Source organism: Microcebus murinus, chromosome 14 (genome assembly GCF_040939455.1).
Source record: "Microcebus murinus isolate Inina chromosome 14, M.murinus_Inina_mat1.0, whole genome shotgun sequence".
Taxonomy (NCBI): Eukaryota; Metazoa; Chordata; class Mammalia; order Primates; family Cheirogaleidae; genus Microcebus; species Microcebus murinus.
The window spans coordinates 5,356,198-5,378,521 of record NC_134117.1 but is presented as its reverse complement, the minus strand read 5'-3'; the positions used below and the strand labels follow the sequence as shown (position 1 = coordinate 5,378,521).

Genomic DNA, 22,324 nt, shown 5'->3' with positions numbered 1-22,324 from the left:
GGCCCACTGTGATAGGGTGTCCCTGGCCTGGGCCTATTATTGCATAAGTGATAATGTTTATTGATGAGTTATTGATCATCTTTCCTGATGAAAATTAACATTAGCAAACAACTTGTCCAAACGCGCAGGATGGCACAGCACATACTATCCTCAGGTAAAAATCGTTTCTGAAAGATGTATAATGCAGTTTGATGTTGTTTGTGTGTTAAAATGTCGGATTATCGGTAGTACAGAATCTTCTCACTGTATTTCTGCAGCATAACAGATTCTGACTTTTTCGGCTTGCTTCTCCCTTCCTGCCAGGAAAAGGCATAAACCACATCACCTCTGGCCCAGGCGATGCTCTCAGCTCAAGTTCTTTATCCTGTTGCAACTGGTATGATCACTAATGCTTAAACTTGTAGCAAACGTTTTAGATTTTCATTTTAGATTACTGTAGCTATACAGCCAGGGCATCCTAAAGCCTTATTTACTCATCGAAATATTTCTAGTTTCCTCCCATGCATCTGAATGCTATGGGACGACAGTCCACAGGCACGCATGTCTGTCTGAGGACACGGCTAACTCTGACGCAGACAACACGAATCTGTTCCCTTCTCCAGCCTACCACTGGGTTGGAGGAAGGAAGTGACGAGATGACTTATCAGAAAGCAGTCCAGAAAATACTAGAATACTGATTTCTCAAACTTATCACATCTAAAATTTGGTTTTTATTTTATCACCCCCCATATCCTGACATCCATGACAAAGGGGAGGTTGGGGAAAATCTCCCCCACACTGGAATCCCTTTCTTAAAACCCTTCAGTGGTGGCACTAAAAGCCCTGGCTCGAGCATTACAAAAGCTGTCCATGTAACAAAAACATCTGTACCCCCTTAAAAATTCAGAAATTAAAAGAGAGAGAGAAGAGGATACAAGGTTCGGAGGAGACCTGCGTAGATGTAGCATGATATATGTAAATGTACTTCATTTCGAAGTGAAATATTTTTAAAGGTAATACTAAGACATGTTTACTGATATAACCAGGGATATTAAAACATAAAATCACACATAGCATTGCTCTTCAAAGTGACATGTCCAGCCTTACAAGACACAGCCAGTGGTAAAATAACATCCACTGTGTTTATTAACCAGAAAGCTTGGTTTCCAATTCAATGTTCATTGAACTAATTTGATGTCTGGAAACATTCATGTATTTTTTTTTCCTGCAACCCCCTTTTCAAAACTGTCAGTCAGAGGAAGTTAATAGCTTGAGTTCCTAGTTTGTTTGCATGCAAGCTGTCTTCTAGAGAGAATATCCCATTCATGTGTTGACTAAGAGCCATTTATAAAGCGTCACTGTGATCGCTTTCAAATAAACATTAGCAGAATATAATAAGCCCTTTAAAGAGTAATCCTGCTATTCCACCACGGAGGCACCGCCAGTCACTATGTATTAGTGAAGCCGAGTGCAAACAAGTGTTTCTATTACAAACAGAATTACAGCTAATTGCTAACTTTTTATAAAATACATACTAATTGCACCACAAAAACTCATGCTACAAGCCTCACAAAGATCGTGCAAAGAGAATTCACGTATCACGGCCTCAGATGAAACTTGAGTAGGACTGTCGCCAGCTTTTCCCTTTGCTTGCCTGTGATGCTATTTCTTGGGGTGTTGGAGCCTCAGGGTCAGGCGGGAGGAGTTGCAGCAAGAGGAGGGGGTGCACACTGAGGCTGGAGGGGGGAGCTCCACTGGAGTTGGGAGATGGGGGTGTCCTGGATGCAGCCCTGGGGCAGAGGACCCAAGACCAAGGAGAGCAAGTGAAGGACTCGAGCTCCTCTAGGTCATCTGGCTGTTTGCGTGGCCTCTTGGAGCCACCGCGTGGACGGTCACTTCGCTGGGCTTGCGGGACTTTGCACCCCTTGCAGATAAAGCTTTCCCTCTCCAGCCCAGCTTGGTTCTGGGACAGAGAGGACCTCAACTTGCACACTTCACTGATGAAAATCAGACGTCAACACTTGTCCTGTTAAGACATTCATAAAATCAACCGGTCATGAAGTTCAGTGATACCTAAGGAAAACTTCGTCCTCTATGTAGGAGACCCTCAATTCCAGATCTCTAGCTCCAGCCCCACCTCTGGGGCACCCAGCACGTGCATCGCAAATGCCTCGCACGCCCAATGGTCTCTCACCAGCAACTCAAGCGTTTAAAGCCCGCCAGCTCGTTTCATCTCTCCCCCCAACTTCCCCAAGTGCACTTCCCATTTTGGGACCTCTCCTTTTTCCTATTGTTGTCGTCCTTTTGGGCCACCGGGGTACCATCTTCTTTTGACTTTCTCTTTCCTCTGAGTTCCATGTTGAATTAGTGGTTGAGTTCTGGGACTCCTCTGAAGCAACTCTGCAATTCTTTCTATTTTTGCTGTATGGTCCTCATTCTAGCTCTCCTCCTGGCTCTACTTTCATCAGCCATCCCTGTAACTTTTCCCCTGACCTGTTTACTAACGCAGGGCTCAAACAACACTTCTCTCCCCTCCGTCTTGGGTACAAAGCTAAGGCTCCTGAGAAGCCCAAGCTCCTCAAACTGCCCTTTCTTCTTCTGCTCAGGGCTCTAGAGTAGGGATGACACACATTTTCTGTAAAGGGCCGGATACTAAATACTTTAAGCTTTGTGAGCCACTGCAGTGTGAGAGCAGCCATAGACAATATGGGTGGGGTGTGCCTGTGTGCCAATAAAACTTTATTTATGGACACTGAAATTTGCATTTCCTGTAATTTTATGTGTTAGGAAATATTCTTTTTTGCAGCCATATAAAAAGGTATAAAATATTCTCAAGCATGGGCAAGCATCGAAATCACCCACAGGCCTTGTTAAAACAGGGATCGTATGGCCCACTGTATAGTTTGAGTCAGCAGATCTGGGCAGGGGCGGAGCATGTTTTTCTAGCAAGTGTCCCAGGTGATGTTGATGCTGCTGGCCTGGGACCACCGTGCTCAGCCCAGTCTCCACAGGCCAGCAGCCCACAAGGCTTCGGCAGCCTGTAGCTACAGCTGTTTGGCCCCCAAGTATGAGCCGTCCAGTGCTGTCAATTTGATTACGTTGCTAACATCTAAGAGTCAGGAGAATGCTCAGACAAATCTCAGTGTGCAGCTTCTTACACCAGGGAGAAAATATCATCAAAATGGGAACCCTGGACTTGGACTCCAGTTGGTAACAATAGGCTAACACTAAACAGAGGCTGCCAATTCTTCCAGCCCCACCTGGCCCTCCTGTGTCCACACAAGGAACCCAGGGGGCAAAGGTTATCTGCCATCTCACGCCTGGCCAGCTTCACTCTTTTGTAACATCAGCATGGCCCTAGAGGCCTTTGAGTTCAGAATCCCTGGTCTCAAGGTCAAACGGGATGATGATCTGTACCGCAAGTATGTGAGGAATGATCGAGCATCCCATTCCTTCCTTTACCTTCCCTTCTGCTTCCTGAAACACTCCCCGTCTCTCAGGCACCCCTGAGAGGATCCCTGGCCTTCGAACCCTTCTCTCCAGTCTCTGCTCTTCAAACGGCTCTGCCACGCTCTGCCTGGAGTGCAGTTACTTCTGTTCGCCACTGTTAGTGCACCAGGCTACAAGTTCCTGGGGCTTTAGCTAACTTGGAAAATCCATCCAGGTGCCTCAAGCACTGCTTCCTTGTACACAGAAAGCATGAAATCAATGCTTTATTAGATTAACTTTATCAGCGCGGTATAAAACATTGCTCACTCATTCCTACGTCGTGTAGACACAAAAGACCCTGATACTAGGCCGAGTGTAGGCTGTCTATCCTGATAGCCAATCTTGATCTTTGCTACAAAGTGCAAAGTCATTAAAGTATCTTATTATACTGAACAAATGAATATGCTAGCTACTTGCTTATTGATGTGTCGATAAAGTATTTAAATTCACCCCTTAAGCACAGGCAATTTTCAGACCAAAATAGATAACGTAGTCCTTGCTGAGGATGAGGCTGGAATGATCACAAATGGGTAATTACAAAATCCTTAACCTGTTTTGAGCCTTTGTGGATTGTCTCATCTAAAACAAAACTATGATAGATAGTGAAAATGCGACAGCATTTAAGAGGTCACTATGGGCCAGGCACAGTGGCTCACACCTGTCATCCCAGTGCTCTGGGGGACTGAGGCAAGAGGATCACTTGAGCCCAGGAGTCGGAGGTTACTGTGAGCTGTGATGACAGCACTGCATTCTAGCCAGGGTGACAGAGTGAGACTCAGTCTGAAGGAAAAAAAAAAAAAGGTCATTGTGGAAACTGCAGGATTTCTTCCAGAACAGTATTGGCTGCCTTGAGATGAACATGATAAACCAAGTTCATGGCCACAGCTGTGCCTTCATCTGCTTCAGGGGCTGTAGGTGGCTTTGCTTTTGGGAGGATAGCCAGGGCTGTTCAGGTTTCTCTCCCTGTCCTGCTAGGAAGAGGAAAGAGTTGCTCCCTTCCTAAGAATGATCTTATGTAAATGACACAACACTGGGCAAATAATCAATTTAATTGGGCTATAAAACTAATGTTGACAAAAGAAAAAACAGAGGAAGCACGGACAGGACAGCTAATAGATGCAGCACATGGGTATGAATAATTCATAACTGACCAACATGATTTTTAACCAATAAAACCCAAAATTCCATTATTTTCTAAAGGTAGGATGTTAGGCAGGGATTCCTGAACTCCTGCTGAAAAATCTTTTATTTGTAACAGTCTCAAAGAGAATAGTCCAGAAAAGGTTTCGGCTGAGTTACTAGCTAGAAGACATCTTGTATAAACAGCACTGTGTGTGTACATGTATGCTCCGTAAGTGTAGAGAACGATCTCACCTAAAGCCGCTCTGGAAATAAGGGAACACAACAACTACTGCATGGTCATCGAGCTTAAATTAAAGGTTTTCCTGCTAATTCTTTACAAATAGAAAATCCAGGCCCATTGGAAAATAAAAGGAAGTGGTTAACTAAACCAATCAATCGTTTTACATGGAATTAGAACTCATCAGAACAGCCCCCTCTCCCGCCCCCAAAATAAATGAGAATCACACAGACCTGGGATCAAATCTAAGCTCCAACACTTGCTACCTGTGCAACTTAGTCATTGGGAGCCTCTCTGGGCCCCGTTTCCTCACTTGTAAATCATACCACACCAGCTGGGAGGATCAAATGACATAGTTTACGTCATTACTTGGACGGGCTGGCACACAGGAAACACATAATGTGTCTGACAGAAGGATTACACCACACTGACATTTGTCTTGGTCCTACCTCTGTTCCTTTTGTCTAACAATATATTTTTGTCCCCAAATCCAGCAAGACACTCATTCTTATAATCTAGTTTCCACTCTGTTGCAAACCATAACATCTTATCACAAAAATACATATACATATACTAATTTTCTGGTCTCTTATAGGAATTGAGAAAAAGAACCACTCAAGAGCCTGATCCAAACTGTCAGTCATAGTTCCCTGAAGAAGAAAAGTTAAATTCCTTCTCAATAGTTCTAGGGGACTGTATCCCTCACCAAGATAGATGCACATTCTCCTGCCCCCATTCTACCTGGACAGGTTTATGTGGCCTCTCCTGGAAGGATGTTGGTTATAAAGTAAGACAAAATGAAACAAAACAAAATCCCATATGTGGAGAGCAAGAAAGCCCATCTTTCTTCTTCTGCCAATCAAAGCTAAATATAAACCACTGTGCTGAAATGATGAACAAGAGAAACATACGCCGTCCCTGGGTCACTCCTGCACACACTCTCCACTTCTGCTGCAAGGGCTGCCCAGGCCGGGCAGGTGGATTCCTGGCAGCAGGAGAGGAGGAAACAGCAGGCTCATCTCCACCCCCATGTGGGGGACTATTAAGGAAGCATGTGCCAAAATGCTCTTTGAAATAAAATATCCCTTCCTTTTAAACATTTTTAAATGTAGTTGAAAAGAATGACATTTTCAAAGTCACGCAATGGCATCATTCCTCCCCCTAACGCATCTTTTGTGGGGGATACACACCCCTCTTCCTTCAGCTGCCTTCCCTGCAGGATGGTTGTAGACTACTGTACATTGTTCTGTATTCTGCACTGGAAACAGGCCAAGTTCTTAAAAAGCCACCATGGTTGGAATATTTCTGACACGAGCCACCTAATTCAGAGTTTACTGCAACTTCAGGGTCTACAGGTCCAGTCAATGAGTACATTAGGCTGCCCATCTACTATGACGCCCAGTTTTTTTTTTTTTTTTGTATCAACTGCTATTATTCCGGATTTCCCTATCCTGGACCTCTTTAGCTAGTTTTTTTCCCCCCTTGTCATTTTACTATTGATTTGTTCTATGAGTTTTGACACATAGCTCCATCCTGTTGAGAACTTTTAAAGCCATGATTCTTTCAGCATTCTGGCAGCTGCCTGGAGTCACGCCGGTTTACTGAAGTATGAGATTCTGGTGTTGATATGATGTCAAAGAATGGGTGTTTTCATGCACAGCTGGTGAAATTGTAAGTTGGTACAGACTTCCATGATGCATTCTAGAAATAGTTTTCATATTCCTTAAGAATATGCATAGCTTTGATTCGGTATTCCTACTCCCAAGAATACACCTACAGGAAATAAATAGAAAAGTATGCACAGATGTAAGCAGAATATATTTAGCATAGTTCATAGTGAAAAAGTCAGAAAACACCTATATGTCTATCTCGGCATAATGGTTAAAAAAATAACAGGAATCACATGATATGATATTCTATAGCCACTAAACTACTGGAACAAGAATGGAGGAGTTTTTCTTCTGATAATGACAGTCTGAGTCATTCAGACCTAGTCTCCCACTGAAAACGACTAGAAAACTACCAGAAAAGCTGGAAGAAACACACAAAAATTATATTTGAAAGCAATGTACAGTTTCTAAAGTAATGAAGAATTATGGGACCATGACCCAGGTAGAGAAGGAAATTCCAAGGTATGATCCCACAATTGGGAGTTAACTTTCCCACTCAAAGCATCTGCAGATATTGCCCTAGGCAGCTGAGAAGCAGCAAACCTCAGTAGAACTCTCAACAGACTCATATGGTAAAGGGGACAAAAGTTGAAATTAAAAGCCTGCTAAGAGATACTTCTGATAACCCCCCAACTATGGGCTTTGGGTTGGGAGCTCAAAATGCTAAGCCATAGGAGAAAGGGTAAATGAGAAGTAAACTAGTCCTCACAGAGATAGAAACCAGCTCAGCCCCTAACCACAAATGTCCCTGGGTTTAGGCACAAGCCATATAACATTATTGGATGCCTCAAATTATCTTTGCCATATACAATGTCTGACACTCACAAAATAACTAGGCATCAGTGAACACCAAGATGATGAGACTGAAATACAAGAGAAACAACAGGCAATAGAAACTGACCTATAGGAGATTCAGTTAACATAAAAACACATTTTTTAAAATGCTATGCTTAACCACTTCGGTATGACGCTCACTGGCCTTGAAACCTCGCCCACAGCCGGCACTCAGTCTGCATGATAGTTTGTGCTATGCGTTGACGACGAATCCATTTTGCTCTTGTGTGATGAGGAAAGCTTTAAAGCACTGAAAGCTTGTTTTACTTTACAGGCAGCTTTACTTGTAAATCAGAATAGGTAACATGTACATATATGTTTTCATTACGTTATTTTTAAATGTTCACAATTTTATTTTGCTAAATAAAAATTAGAAAAATCATATCATGGCTGTCGGCTATAGTAGACGCTCGGCTGTGTGCCTTCATATCACTGCTATCAGCTAAAGTAGCTGTGCATGTCCATCTGTGGCTACCGACTATAGTTGATGCTCGTACTGAAGTGGTTTATATGTCCAAGAAATTAAAATACAGAAATTTCAGCAGAGAACTAGAACCCATATGGAAATTCTAATACTGGAAAATACAACTCAATGAACAGATTCAACAGTAGTTTAAACATAGCCAAAGGAAGAAATAGTGCAGTGGAAAATAGGTCTGAAGAAAATATTCAGGACTGAAGCAGCAAGAGACAATAGAAATTTTAGAAAAAACCTTCAGATATATATGGGACATGGTAAAAGATATAAGTAATCAAAGACTCAGAAAAGGAGGCAAGAGAAAATACAGCAGCAATATTTGAAGAGAAAAATAACTAGGAACTTTGCAAAATTGGCAAAAGACATTGAATCACAAAGTTTTTAAAACCCCACAAATTCAAAGTACTACAAATAAAAATCAAAAAGAAAAGTCATACAGACAAATCACAATAAAAGTGCTGAAAAATAGAGACAAACATATATTAAAAGGAGCAGTAATTGACAGATGACATCATAGAAAACAGGATATACTACAGTATTTACAGAAAATAACTGCCACCTAGAGTTCTATAATGCTATGAAGTGTCCCTCAAAATTGAAGGTGAAATAAAGATATTTTCAGACATATAAAAATTGAGATAATTCGTCAGTAGCCAATTGCTTTAAAGGGCTAAGAACTTTTCTTCAGGCAAGAGAATTATTATTATATTAATACTTTTGACAGTTGCTTGGAGATGGCAAGAAAAAATGAAGCAGTAAAGATCATCATGTAGGAACTTCTAAATAAGTATTTAAGGCATGATACGATAAGAACGAGAGGAGGTAAACAGAACCCAGTGAATAAGCTCACCGCAATTTAAACATAGCTCATGTCCACTTTTAGCACCTTCCTTTCCAACGACATACTTTTCAAATGGAAGAAGAGTCCATGACCACAGCTCTTGGTGTTTCTGCCTGGAACTTCAGTTACTAGAGATACAGCCCCAATTTCTTCTGGCTACATCCATTTCTTCATTTTCATTCATTTGTTCGACTGGCCTATTGAGCATCTGTTATGCATTAGACACTGCAGAGTCCCACGACCACAGAGAACACGACACCCATATCATAGGTGAAGGAGAAAAACTCGGGGAAGTTCAGCAATTTGCCCAAGGTCACTGGTTCCTAAGTGAGCCACACCCCGGATCTATCTCCCTGACATTTTCATTAAGCAATCTTGACTCCCAGTTTAAAAAAAAAAAAGACAAAAAAACCAAAAACCAAAAACAGCACCTATGTGAACACTCAGCTAAAATTTCATCCATATTACTCTTTAATGTTTTATTGCCATTATCACAGAGATTTTCTCTCTCACATCCCTAGATCACCATCACCATCTTCAAATTATTGCCTTTCACTTTATTTCATGCTTTATGCCTTTGTGGGATAAAAATACCTTGAATTCGTATATGAAATTCACAACCTTCTATTTCTTAAGATACCAGCACACAACATTCTGCAGTTGGAAGGATCCCAGTAAGATTTCCAACCATCTAAATGACGATACCCAAATCATACACAGCTACCGTCCTCCCACCCCAGCCAAGAGCTGGGGTCAGGGTCAAAGCCAAAGCTCCATCTTGGCCCAGGAGAGGAGGAAGGGAGCTACTGCTTTGTCTCACCCACCTGACCAGACCTGGCTGCTGGGGCCCCAGTGATGAAAAAAGAGGGGACGAGGCCAACTGTGATACTATCTTTGCAGCTTCTGCAGCCAGACCACCCTCCTTCCTTCTTCCCACTACCAAATTCAGCACCTCCAAGCTAAGAGCTACCCTCCAAAACCCTGGCGATAACTTCTCCATATATTTATATCACCACGTAACAACTTGCAGGGAAAATTATTTCTACATAGCCATGATCAATCACATGTCTATGTATAATTTATAGTCTAGACACATTTTTAAAATACTGAATGCTGTTTCAATGTTTCTGCTATTAACATAAGAGCCCAATTTTATTTACTGCAGAACCTACATTAACACAGGACCTCACATTTTTTTTATTAATAGGAAATGCAAAGAACTGACCTTACTGGAGAATAAAATTCTACCCAGAAAAATTAAAATAACCTTTAAAACTTTGATGTAAAGGTCTACATAGGTTGAACACTGAACTCTTTTCACATGTCCACAGATCAGTAAGTATTGCTAGAATATTTCATGAAATTCCATTAATATATGATAAAAAAAGACCAACTCCTGAGGGGTCCATAAGTTTCTGTCATTAGTGCTTTTCAGTTTGATCTGCTAATGTAAAAACAAGTATTCAAAATAAGCAACTATTTCAATAGGTAGGTTGAAATCAGTGGCTTCAACCTGTGGTAATTTTGCTCCCTCTTCCCTAGGGAATATGTGGCAACGTCTGGGGACACTTCTGGCTGTCACAACAGGGTGAGGGGTGTCATTGGCATCTGGTAGGCAGACACCAGGGATGCTGCTAAACATCCCACAAGGCACAGGACAGTCCCCTCCCTCCCTCCTAGCATAGAATTATCCAGTCCAAAATGCTAACAGCGCCAGAATCGAGAAAGCCTGGCTTAGGTTTTTCTCCTTGAATAGCTGCATTTAACCATATGGTCTATAACCTCATAAATACTAACAACCCACTGGCTTACAGAGCTCCCATTCTTGTTATTTAATTTATATACGCAAACAGATGCGTCATGTACTTTCTAAGACCACCTTTGAATGTGAGAAAACTTGCCAAAATATACCTCCATCCAATCTGTGTCAGTGTGAACACAGTTTCATTCAGCCCCCAAATGGCGGCACACTGGAAAATAGGTCACTATGTGGTCCATCTGGGAAGGTTTTTCCGGGAGATAGGTCTTCAGTTCTCATTTAAAGGAGCAATAGGGCAGGCTGCTGGGAGGAGAGGAGAGAGCCTCATTTCTGGGTCAAACACACAAGAACTTGGAGATCGGCAGAAGGGACGCGGGGGTGGGAGGTGGGGTGGTTGACATAGCTGAACCCGTGGGGGTTTGGAGGAGCGGGTTGCATTTATGTGAGGTCAACGCATGTAGGGTGTGACCAGCTGGCAAGAAGCTTTGAGGACAATCATCAAAGGTTATGCTTAATCCCGAGCAATAAAAAGGCAAGGACCATTACAAGTCCACTGAGAAATGCAAGACAAAAACACGCCGGTGCACTCTCCTCTCATCCAAACTGCAGACACTGCCCCTTATACTCTGTCATCTCCAATTTCCAGGCACAGTTATGACTCTGCCTCCTTAAAAATCATAATTTATACTCTGAGACTGGGGCCGAATCACTTAGTCTTTTCCAAATTTAAGGAACATACATGGGCAGCATGTATCATGACCATGAGACAGCTTGAGCCACTTAAGGAAAACTTCAAGTCCAAATAGTGCACAAAAAAACATCCTGGTCTTATCTAAAATTTCGACATTCTCTGGAGAAACAACAGTCCGGAGTGTGTTCTCCAGAGGGACGCTCAGGGTCATCCAATTCCGATGCTTAAATCAAACAATCATCTGGCGTGACTCTCTTTTTGTTCCCTAAGCCCCCCACGCCCACCCCAGGGCTTTGTCAGTCCAGAGCGTTCATTCTGCTTATCGAGTCTGTCTCTGCGCCAAACTCTGCAAAAGCTAGACCTCCAGCCCTTGGACCACCCTTCTACCGGGCTCGGGCTCAGAGTAACCCCTCGCTGACTCGCTCTTGTTGCGAGCCCAGATGTGCTTCCGGATCCCAGTTCCTTTTTTGTGTGCGATCGCAAGGAGTTTACGCTGAAAACGGAAAGTCAGCATTTTTTAGAAAGTAATTGGTGTTTTATGATATTTTGAACATGATAAATGAGTTTCAGCAAAAACAAATTATGAGAAGAGGAAACAGACAGGAAGGATTCACCCCTTGCGTGAGGACACTTAGGTCCAAGATACAGCAGGGTTTGGGGGGGTGTCTCGAGAGATTGAGATGATCTCTGTGTTTAAAACAAAAGCGCAGTTGTCTCGTCTCGAGTCAGTTTGTACTCAGTCGTTTCTAAAGAGGAAACCACCAATGGCAAGGATCCTTCATTACGTTAAATTATAAATCACCACGGAAAAACAACATTTAGAAAGAAAGCAAAAGGCTTGGGAAATAGGATATACACACCATTACCAAAGAATGCATCGTTCCAGAATGATAAATGCCTTAACTGTGAGCATTTTTGAGTCAGAATGCAGTAAAATCCTCAACTACTTCCAAGTTCTACTAGTTGAGCACAGGGGCAGTGATGCCAGAAGAGAAGTGACTTTTGCAAGAGGGGAACAAAAGAGGTGGCAAGCTTTGGAACAGGCTGGACACTAGGGATGAAAGAATACAAGCGGAGGATGGATCCAAGTGGGAAGCCGGGAGCCGGGGAGGACACCGAGGCCCAGAGGTGTCCTTTGATCGTTTTTCGGTATTTGATGTGTTAAATGTGTTTACCCATTTCAAGTTAATGTTTAAGTGTTAATACAACGTGACCCACAGCTGTTTCAGGAAGCAGAGACATTCCTTTTCACACGTTGGTACCGTCCCCGTTCATCGCAGTGGGCTTTGCATCCTTTTGGTACTTCCTGGTGCTTGTAACAACCTGTGTGTGTCGCCAAGGTAACAGCAGCTGTTTTCACTGCTTCTGTCCTTGTGCTGGAGAAGCGTAAACATGTTTGTGTGGCTTCTCTGAGCAAGACTGCCACTTTTCCCTTTCATTAAATCGGTCTTTCACAATTAGTGGGGAATACTTAAATAGCCGTAGGAATCCCATTGGAAAGAGGAACGTACCAGCTTATGCAGGGGGCCCGGTCTGTTTCCCAAGACAGGTTGTTAAATTACTTTCCAAGAGGAGAAGATTCACATTCAGCACTTTCCCCGCAAGGCACTCATTTGGAGCAATTAAGAAAACCTCACCCTATTCCTGGCTCTTGGGTATTTGTTGAGGTGAGGCAGTATGCTTTGAGTAAAACCAGGGAATGTGGTAAAGGGATATTATTTCTGCACAGCCTTTGGAAGGCCACGGGACAGGGCAACAAGCAGTATGTCTGAATTCTGGCCTCGCCACATACCGTCTTGGGGACGGATTAACCCTGTGCAGCGAAACCTTCTTTACACCGGTGGTGGCTTTGGCTTCATTAACTCACTGCAAGGTAACGCCTCGCCATGCTGCTCCTAATTAATAGACACTGTCACGTTATACACTAAATTGGGCAAGGATCCCGGGCTGAAGCTAATTTTAAGTTCTCCCACCCTGGTCTACTATTATTTGACAGCAGTCTATGAATAAATTAAAGAACTACCTTGTCAATCCCATAACCTTCCTCAGTCAGACCCCCACCAGAGATTAAGTGGCAATTCAAGACAGGCGTTATATATGTTGAATTGACTTCTATCCTATGCATTTTAGAATGGTACTAATTGTGTATCATTCTTGGGTAAAATTGAGAAAAATCGACACTGAAATCGTTTGTCTTCTGTGGTTAGGATGAAACAGTCAGGTTAAGATTATGCCTCGCACGAACACCAAAAATTATTAACAAATAATAAATACAATGAAGACAAAGAGCTAAGAAACCAACAGTATAGAAAACTGGAATACTAAAAATAAATTTATTCTAATCGGGGTCTTAGAGTTCAAAATTACGAGTTGATGCTTCTCGTCACTTGTGAAAATGTCTCCGTGTCTAGATACTTCCTCTGCCGTGGTCTCTCCCCTTTCCTTATAGGATTCCAATTACATGTCAGACTTTTTACTGTTCCATATGGCTTGTTTGCTGTGTTCTTCTCATCCATTTTTTTTTTCTGTTTCGTTTTTATCTATTGATCTGTCTTCAAATTCACTATTCCTAACAACTTGTGTTTCCATTCTAATGGGTATTTAAATTTTAGATTTTACATTATTCAGTTATAGAGTGTCTATTTGATTTTTTTATGGAATCCAGACACTATTGAAGTTCTGCACATTTTCTTCAATTTCAAATCTTTTTTAAACCATTATTTTTAAGTCCTTCTCAATTCCAATATGTATCATCCATGACTCTGCTTTTATCATTTTTCTCTTGTCAGTTTCCTGTTTTTTTGAAACATGTCTAGTTACTTTTAATTTCATGCTAGAGATGGTTTTCCCACCAGAGAGCTTATAGTCTTTCATCTGTAGGTAGATCAGACTGATGTGATCTCTCTCACTTGTCAGAAATTGAGCAGGGCAGGGCAGGGCTGGGCTGCATGTTCAGAAAGACTCAGTCCAACTCTGGCTAGTGCCTATTGCTTAAGGATGACTCTCCTGGGCTGTTGATTGAGGGTCAGTCTGTCTTCTCAGCCCCAAAGACTACAGATAGGTTTGGTTTTACCTTTGGTAGTTAGCAGCTTACTTTTTAGCTTCCTTGATCATGCGACTTTAAAATCTGGCATGAGGGGGAGACCAGTCGTGTGTGTTGCAATTTGCATTCTTGTAGCTGGACATTGTCGTCCCAATGACCAGGAGAACAGGGAAGATTCCACACTGCCTTTCTCATCCAGCACCCGGGCCTCCCAAACTACACCAGAGTTTATACGTACATTTATACTACTTTGTCAAGGAAACTTTACACACAAGTCTTCTTTACTACTTTAAGCATCACCATAGAAATCTAGCTTTCACCATTGACTTAACATTTTTAAATAGATTTATACCATCTATTAAACTTCTAGCAAACTTCTACAGTCACTATTTAAAATTAACTCAAGTTTTGAGTAAGTGGTCCTTTGACTATTTTTTCAAATCCTGATTTCCTATTAGAGGAAATGCCCTCAAACTATATCCTAGAAGTTTAAAAAGTATTATTGCAAATTGGCTGATGCCTGATGTGTGCTTTGTAGTGGAAGATAACTGAACATCTCATCTAAGAAGCATTATCATCTCATAGTTAGCAACTGCAAATAACAGCTGTGGCATGTTGAAGTCTCTTGAATGCTATGTCCACAGCTGAAGGTCAGATATCACCACTTTCCAGTCCAAGAATGATGCATGTGTCAGCTGCCATGAAGTCTCTCCTGGGATAACAGGAAGCATTTATACAACTGAGTAGACATTTGCCACTTCTGCTTGCTTGCCTTCCTATCTCCTCTTACACAGTACCAGAACCCAGGGTTTTTCTGTGGAACCACCCCTCTCCCACCCAGTCCCTGTGATCTCGGCCATCTCCTGCTCCCAGTAACACGGGTAGACACTCTGCCCAGGCTTGGCCAGTCACTGTATTCCACACCTTCTGGCTACATGGATCATTTCAGATGTGGATACAGGACCTAAATTAGTTCGGGAAGACCCGATCTGAGAACTTCTATTTACATCACCGAGGAAGAGAATGTTTGCAGCTGGGGGTGCTGAGAAGGGAAAACAAGGCTGTAGCCGTTGGCAGCCATCTGCCACCACGAAGGTTGGCCCCTCTGAGAACAGAGCCAACGGAGCACACAGCAGTTGTGGGGACATTGGTTGAGGTCTTGGAGTCTGTCATGGCTCAAGCCAGGAAATGCCCTGGGACTTCTCAGTATCATCAATAGAAAGAAAAAAAAATCCCAACGCACACAAGCTTTAATTGGGTTTCTGTCATTCATAACCAAGAGTTAGTTCATTTATTAGGCAATTCCCAATGATGGACTATCGTCCCCAGCCAGAGTCTGCTCCAAGAAGGGCGGCGAGAGCTGTGAGTCGGGTCCAGAGGGTGGAGATAAAATTAAAGTGCTCTTACTGCATCACCCTGAGCGGGAATCCACGCTGAGGAGTCGGCCGTGTCACGGGGCAAATGCGGAAATCCACAAGCCACTCGGCCTTGGAGGAGAAGCAGAGAGATTCAGTGTTGAGGGCTAGCAGCCAGCGAGATCAAGATGATCTAAGATAGCTGTAAACATGAACCTGAACCTTGCAAAGGATCAGAGCTGGAGGTGAGGATGCTGTGCCATGTTAACAGAAGTGATAGCTGAAACCTCGATATTCTAAGAGGCTTCAGAGAGAGAATGCAGTAAAAAGGAAGTAGAAGACAGAACTTTCGGAGCTGCATAAATGCAAAAGGCTGGTGGGAGAGAACAGGAGTGGGGAAAGAAGCTAGTGGATGGGTCAAAGAGGCAGGAGAACAAGGAAAAACCTGGGACCAAGAAATCCAGGGGCAGTCCTGGATTCCTGCAATCCTTAATTGCAAGGAAGAGCAAGAGATCACCAACTACAAGTGCCAAGAAGTTAAAGACCCTACAAACAGAGAAGGGCAAGGAATTTACCAAGGTCATTCTTGACCTTGACAAAAGACGTTCCAAGCAAGTGGCAGGACCAGGCTGCGACAATTACCGCAGCAAACCCGTGGTGCAAAGCAGACACCGAGAGCCAGCAGATGCCTCCGAGATGCCTGGTGGCTGAGCTGGGGCAGAGGCCACAGCATCAAAACTGGGTTAACTCCAAACAATGTAAATACCATTACATTGTTTTTAATTATAAATCACTATTTAAGATACTAGTATTGCCATCAATGGGAAGGTCTAAGAAGCTTAGTAAATAAACGGCATGAGACATAATGCAGAGCAGCCCACGCTCAGGAAAACTATTAATATCATCTTACATCTGTTTGGTTAGAGTGGGGCCAAAATGTGAAACCGTGCACAATGAGAGGGATAATACACTTTTGCTGAGCGAAAACCACGTAAGCGTGACCCGGCGGACCCGGCGAAGTAGGAAGCTAGATTCCTGCGCTTAGGGAACGGGAAAGCATCAGTGCAAGGTACAACCCCAGGAAGCCTCCTCTGAGCCTCGCTCGTGAATTATTAAGTCCTCCCCGCCCTCGGCCAGTGGTTATGGGCCCTCCTCGTTACACACAGGCACTTCACAGGATACACTCGTACTCAAAAGTTACTCGCTGTCTGAAATTCAAGTTCAGCTGGGCATCCTGCATGTTATTGGCAATGCCACTTTCCATCTCCGTTTGCTCAATGGATGCAGAAGTGTAACTGGAGTGGGAGGAGAGACCCAGGAGAGGAAGTTATTCCTTCCAAACCCATGTCTCCAAAGATAGCAATTTAAAAACTCGCACAATACTTAAGGCGAAGCACTGGCAGAGAGCAGTTGAGACCTCTGCCCCCAGTTCCTGGAACAGAGCTTCTAAAACCCCCGGAATTTCCTGGGTGATAGGAGCATCTTTTGCTCTAGTGAGGTGACTCCTGGATGAGGCCGGTCACCAGAGAGACCAAGCCAGGATTAGACGCTTGGAACTTCCGGCCCCGCCCTCTGCCCTCCACCCTCCAGGGAGGAAGAGGAGCTGGAGATTCAGTTAATAATCCCTCACGCCTACATGATGAAGCCTCCCATAAAAACCCCTAGAAGATGGGGTTCGGAGAGCTGCTGGGTGCCAGGAGAGAGGCACCCCCACTCCATGGGACAGCAGCTCCTGTAATCAGGACTCTCTGGACGTTGTAACGGGCTCCCCTGCATCCAGCTGTTCATCTGCAGCCCTCACCGCATCTCTTACAATGAAGCAGCAAGCACAAGTCACCAGTGGGCTCTGGCCACCTTGACGGCAAAGCACCGCGTCTCAGGAGGGGTCGTGGGAACGCCTGGAGCCACATCGGCCTGGGGACCTGCCATTTGCAACTTGCATCCGAAGTGGGGTGGTCGTGTGGGACCGAGCCCTTCACCCGCGAGGTCTGTGCAAGCTCCAGGCAGAGTCAGAACTGAATCGTAGCACACCCGGCTGGCGGCCAGAGAGTCAGAGGATTGGGTGGGATGAGAAAAAGCCCCACACAGCAGAAAAGTGAAGTGAGAGAGTGAAGGACGCTGTTTTTCTGTCCAGCTGTAACAAGAAGCTCTGAGACAAGCTGTGAGAAAGCCGTGGCAGGACACCAGCAGGGACATAAGACGGTGGGGACGGAAGCCCACGGTGGGGCCTTTCAGACGCACCTGCCCCTTCCCTCTCCAAGCGCCAGGTCCTGTCCTCTCTGCCCTCCAGGATGGCAAGGTCTGAAGCTGGAACCTGGCTGCGTCTCTCAATGAGTGTGACCGAGTGGAGGTGGCTGTCTCCCCTCCACAAACCAAACACAAAAGGAGAAACACTGTGTGCAGCCAGAGGTCCTGACCACACGGCTGGTCGTCGATGCGTGTGGACTCTGTGTTCCGTGTGGTTGGTGGGCCTGGGTGGCCAGGGAAGGCTTCAAGGAGGCGGCAGGTCTGTGGTGGGCCCTCACGGAGGTGGAAACACGCATGTAGAAGCCTTTTCTTAGGTTCTTACTCTGAATTCGCTGTCATTAAAGGTAAAAGCCAAGCCAAACACGACACCACGAGCGTGGCTGGCTTCATTAAACACCAAGTTTGTTGAGTGTTTTAGTCTTTAAGTTTCTTTGCTTCAAGAACAAGCAACAGTCTTCTCGTCTCCCGTCAGACAACAGTCCCCTCGACCTGTGGGGACCGGCACATCTCAGGTGCTGACAGACCGGGAGGCGCACGCTCGGCTCGTAAGCAGCGTGTGCACACGCGTGTGCGGAGAGGTGCCACCAAAGCTGACGGGTGGGCACTTCCGGTCACGTCTGCAGACTTTGCTCAGATGAGGACACTTCGGCTTATCAATTTGTTCACAGTTCCCGTGGCTTAGCAGAGGGTCTCCCCCGCGGCTGCCGCCACCTGAGGGCCTGAGACAGGAGGACCCCTGCGCGAGGATGCACTCGCAGCCCGGCAAGCTGGCGCCGGCTGTTGGCCGGAGGCCTCAGCTCCCACGTGGACGGCTGAGGCATCTCCCCGGCTTGGCAGCTGGACCCCCCACAGTGGGAGATCCCAGAGAGCAAGGTGAAAGGTGCAACGTCCCTTAGGAGTTTACCTCCAGGACCACACTTGTGCTTTACCCTACTGGTGACGCAGACCAGCCCTGACTCGGTGAAGGAGGGGGCTTTAGAAAGGCGGGAATCAGCTCTGAAGGTGGCTGTTGCAAAGCCCTCCCACCCGGGAAACAGAGGACATGTTAAGACCTTGCAAGAAATAGCCAGAGGTCCAAGACGACCACACAAATCAGGGCAGAGCACACAGACACCTCATCGCCACCACCTGCTTCCAGGTGTCGGCCCCGCCCACCGACGTATCTCTGGGGTTTACCGCACAAGCTCATGTGGTGGACTTTGGGGAAGGGAGGGGAACAAGAGAGACCGGTCTGTACGCTCCTGGAACGGACAGGTCAGTGGGGCCAGGGTACAAGCAGAGAAAGAGCATGGTGAGGCACAGCATGCAGGAGACGAAAAACAATCACAGCGACCAACCGAGCAGGCACCTGCTTCACTGAGACGCTGCGGGAAGGAAGGCGCCCCAAGGACCGGGCCTTAAGACAGAGATGGGCAGGGCTCACCCGCCGCAGGACAGGGTCGGGGGCGGAGGCACTCACGGACCGAGGTCAGGAACAGGTGTTCCCAGAGCTCTTCTGGACAAAAGCCAGAGGAGGAACCAAGCCAGGGACAAGAAACCAGGTGTGCTTGTCCTGACGGGGTGGTGGGTGTGGCGCAGCCTTGGGGTTGCTGGAGCAGCAGGAATCCAGCCTGGAGGGAGGGAGGGGCAGGAGCACACGTCCCAGGACTGTGGGGAAAGTGGCCCGCATGGTGGCCAGGGAGGAGACCAGACATCCCAGGTGAGGCAAAGCGGAAAGCCGCAGGGGGTGGCACAGGGCCGGGATGGGGCAGGAGCAGGTGCTCTCAAGGGAGGGCAGGGAGCTTTAGGGCTGGGCACAAGTCTGGCCGCCCCAGTGGGGCCACTCGTTACCCAGCTCTGCTTCTCATTTGGGACAAATCTGGGGGGCATCATCCATCATAAATTGGGATACACCTGACTCAAGAGATAAGGCATGGACATTCTCAGGAAAAGCGAACCGCCCCAGAGACCGCTGTTTATAGGAACGTTTTCAGTAACAGCCTCCAAAATGTTACTTGACGGACTCAGAAATTTTTACTGGGTCCCCATCGCCTTTGGAGTAGAAGCCTAACCCCTCAGCATGACCTTTAAGGCCCTGCTTAATCTGAAAACTCCTTTCCCTCAAGCAAAATCCTGATCGTGTCTTGTCTGTAGCAGGTACTTACTACTCGTCTGTAGAAACAAGCAGAGCCGCAGCCTGGGCGCACAGCAAGCAGAGTCTGGTCGGAAACCCCTGCTGTGAGGTTTTTCTAGGTAAGTCAGGAAAGGGGGGCAGGCGGGGGTGTCAGCGGGCTGCCTGGGTCTGTAGGAAGCTGGGACTCGCGGCCTAATTAACGTTCCTTCCCATCTGAGCCAGAGCGCGCATCTTAGATAGGAAACACTAAGGACTCTGCTCTGGTCTCTGCTGCTTCGGATCAAACGCCGAGGCTGATCGGTCGCCAGGGCCGCAGGGAGTGCTCGGGAGGAGCCGCGGCTGACGCTAACGAGCACAATAGGCCGATTCTCTGTGCGCCGAAATTCTCGGAATCTGAAAATGTGGCAGGGTGTCTGGTCAGGTTTCACTGAAAAATGTACATGTGTTGTCTTTGAGGCTGTTTACTTAACTAAAGACGTACGTTTCCACGGCTTCTGGACATTTATTTCATAGGGAAAGATCTTTAAAGCTTCTCCAACTCATTTCCCCACCTGCCAACTCCGCCGGCCAGACCTCCCCTCGGAATGCCAGGAGAACGTCTCCCCGCTCCGGCCTGGCATAACCGGCAAAACGCCCCCAGCGCCCCGTGTCGGACTCGAGAGCACGCTTCCGTCCTTCCAACCCTTCTAACGCCGTCCGGGCAACTGCAGCGCGCGGCTGTGAAAATCGGAATATTAGTTCAATCCCTGGAACTCGGAGGACGACCAGGTTGTGCTGTGCCCATTACAGGCGATTCCCATGGCAGCTGCATTCCCAGAATCGCGTCCAGACTGAACCAGACGCGGCTCGGTACCTGCCAACGCAACAGCGGGCTGGAAGACTCAGCCGCTGCAACTCCACCGGGACCGCTCGGAGATCAACCTGAAAGAGCCCCCTTCTCTTCTTACTTAACACTGCAAGGCGGGGGGGGGGGGGTCCACAGAACTGTGATCCTTCGCGTTTCCAAAAGACACAGACCCGGCGGCCTGTGTCCAGCCCACGGAGAGCTCCCAGAGACCCAGTGCATTCCCACGGAGTCTGCTCAAGAGTTTTGCCTCTGTCAAATAACACTGAAACCAGCAGTAACTTTTGGCCATGCAAACACATTCCTATTAGCTGAATAGGCACGACCAAAGATTATATGCCCCCGTGGTCTTGTTTTGAACTATAAAAGGAGGAGCTGGATTTCAAAGGAGATATGATAGAATTCTCCACCCCTGGTGGGCTCTTAAACTCTTCCTTGTGTTTGTACTGCAGGAGGAGTTGACATTTCCGGGAGGTCTGTATGAGCAAGCTGCAAAGTAGCTCTGAAATGAAATTGCTAGCTTTTATGTATTTTTTTTTTAAGAAGGGTAAAATAGCACCTAGCAAAGGGGCCTGGTACATAATGGATTCTCAAGAAATATTTGTTAATTAAATGAATGTATAGAAAGAACAATAGAAAAGTAGGACAATCTCCAATTAGTAATTTTTCCTCCCTAAAAACTATACATCAAAACCCTTAGAATGCCAACACCCTTGAACGGTACCTGGTTCCTGGGCCGACCACCGCCCTCAGCAGCTAAGCAGGTTTTGCACCACTCAACTCTAGGGGATCAGATTGACCCCCATGCCCTGAGTTGTTTAGGGCTCAGTTTGCGTGGCTGTACATGGGCACCCTCAATGAGGCATTCAATGAACATCTATGGGATGGAAAAAAATTGCTCAAGGTCTAACACGGCATTTTCCAAGTGGTGTGTAACGTGCTCCCTCCCCACAATGACAAACATAGTTTAGGAGGTATATAGCACACTTCATTTTAATCATTTATATTCACTTTATGTGTTTGAGGAAAAAAAAAATCAGTAAGTACATCAAGCTTGTATAAACTATTAAGTGTGGCTGCTCCTAAAATTAAGTTAAATACATGCTGGTGGGTCACGGGTGTCTGAAGTCTGACAACCACAGATGTCAACTATGTTGTTTTGTGCATACACAGATGCAGCTCTGCTAATCCAACAGTGATGGGAGACAGGGACACACGACGTTTCCGAATTTGGGTCCATCCACCCACATCCCTGCAGAGGTGTCTACCCTGTGAGATGCCAGCTGGGGTGGGATGTGCCAGGTGAGGCCAAGGAGCCACGCCCAGCCAGCGGCTCCCACACCGACAGGAAACCCTAACGGAGACACGGCCACAAAACCCGGTCTCCTTAGCTCTGAGCTCCCGCCAACTCTGTTTTGGGTTTATGACTGAGTCTTTAAATTATGTGCCTGGAACATCAGTAGAGTCAAGCAAAAAGAGACCCTTAAGTACCTTTGCTGAGTAAAAACTGCATCTGACAATGGTTATGCCAGCTGAATAAAATATTTTTGTGCGCTTTTAAGAAAAGGTCAAATTTAATTTCAAGTAATTAGCAGAGACGCATCCTTGAGGCACGAATCAA

The 22,324-nt window shown here is 45.7% G+C and overlaps 1 protein-coding gene across 1 annotated transcript in view; it reads right to left on the bottom strand.

Annotated features, from left to right (window-relative positions):
* Window positions 1-22,324, bottom strand: part of ADAM12 (ADAM metallopeptidase domain 12) — a 298,041-nt gene that overhangs the window by 218,561 nt on the left and 57,156 nt on the right. The gene's annotated exons all lie outside the window — the stretch shown is intronic.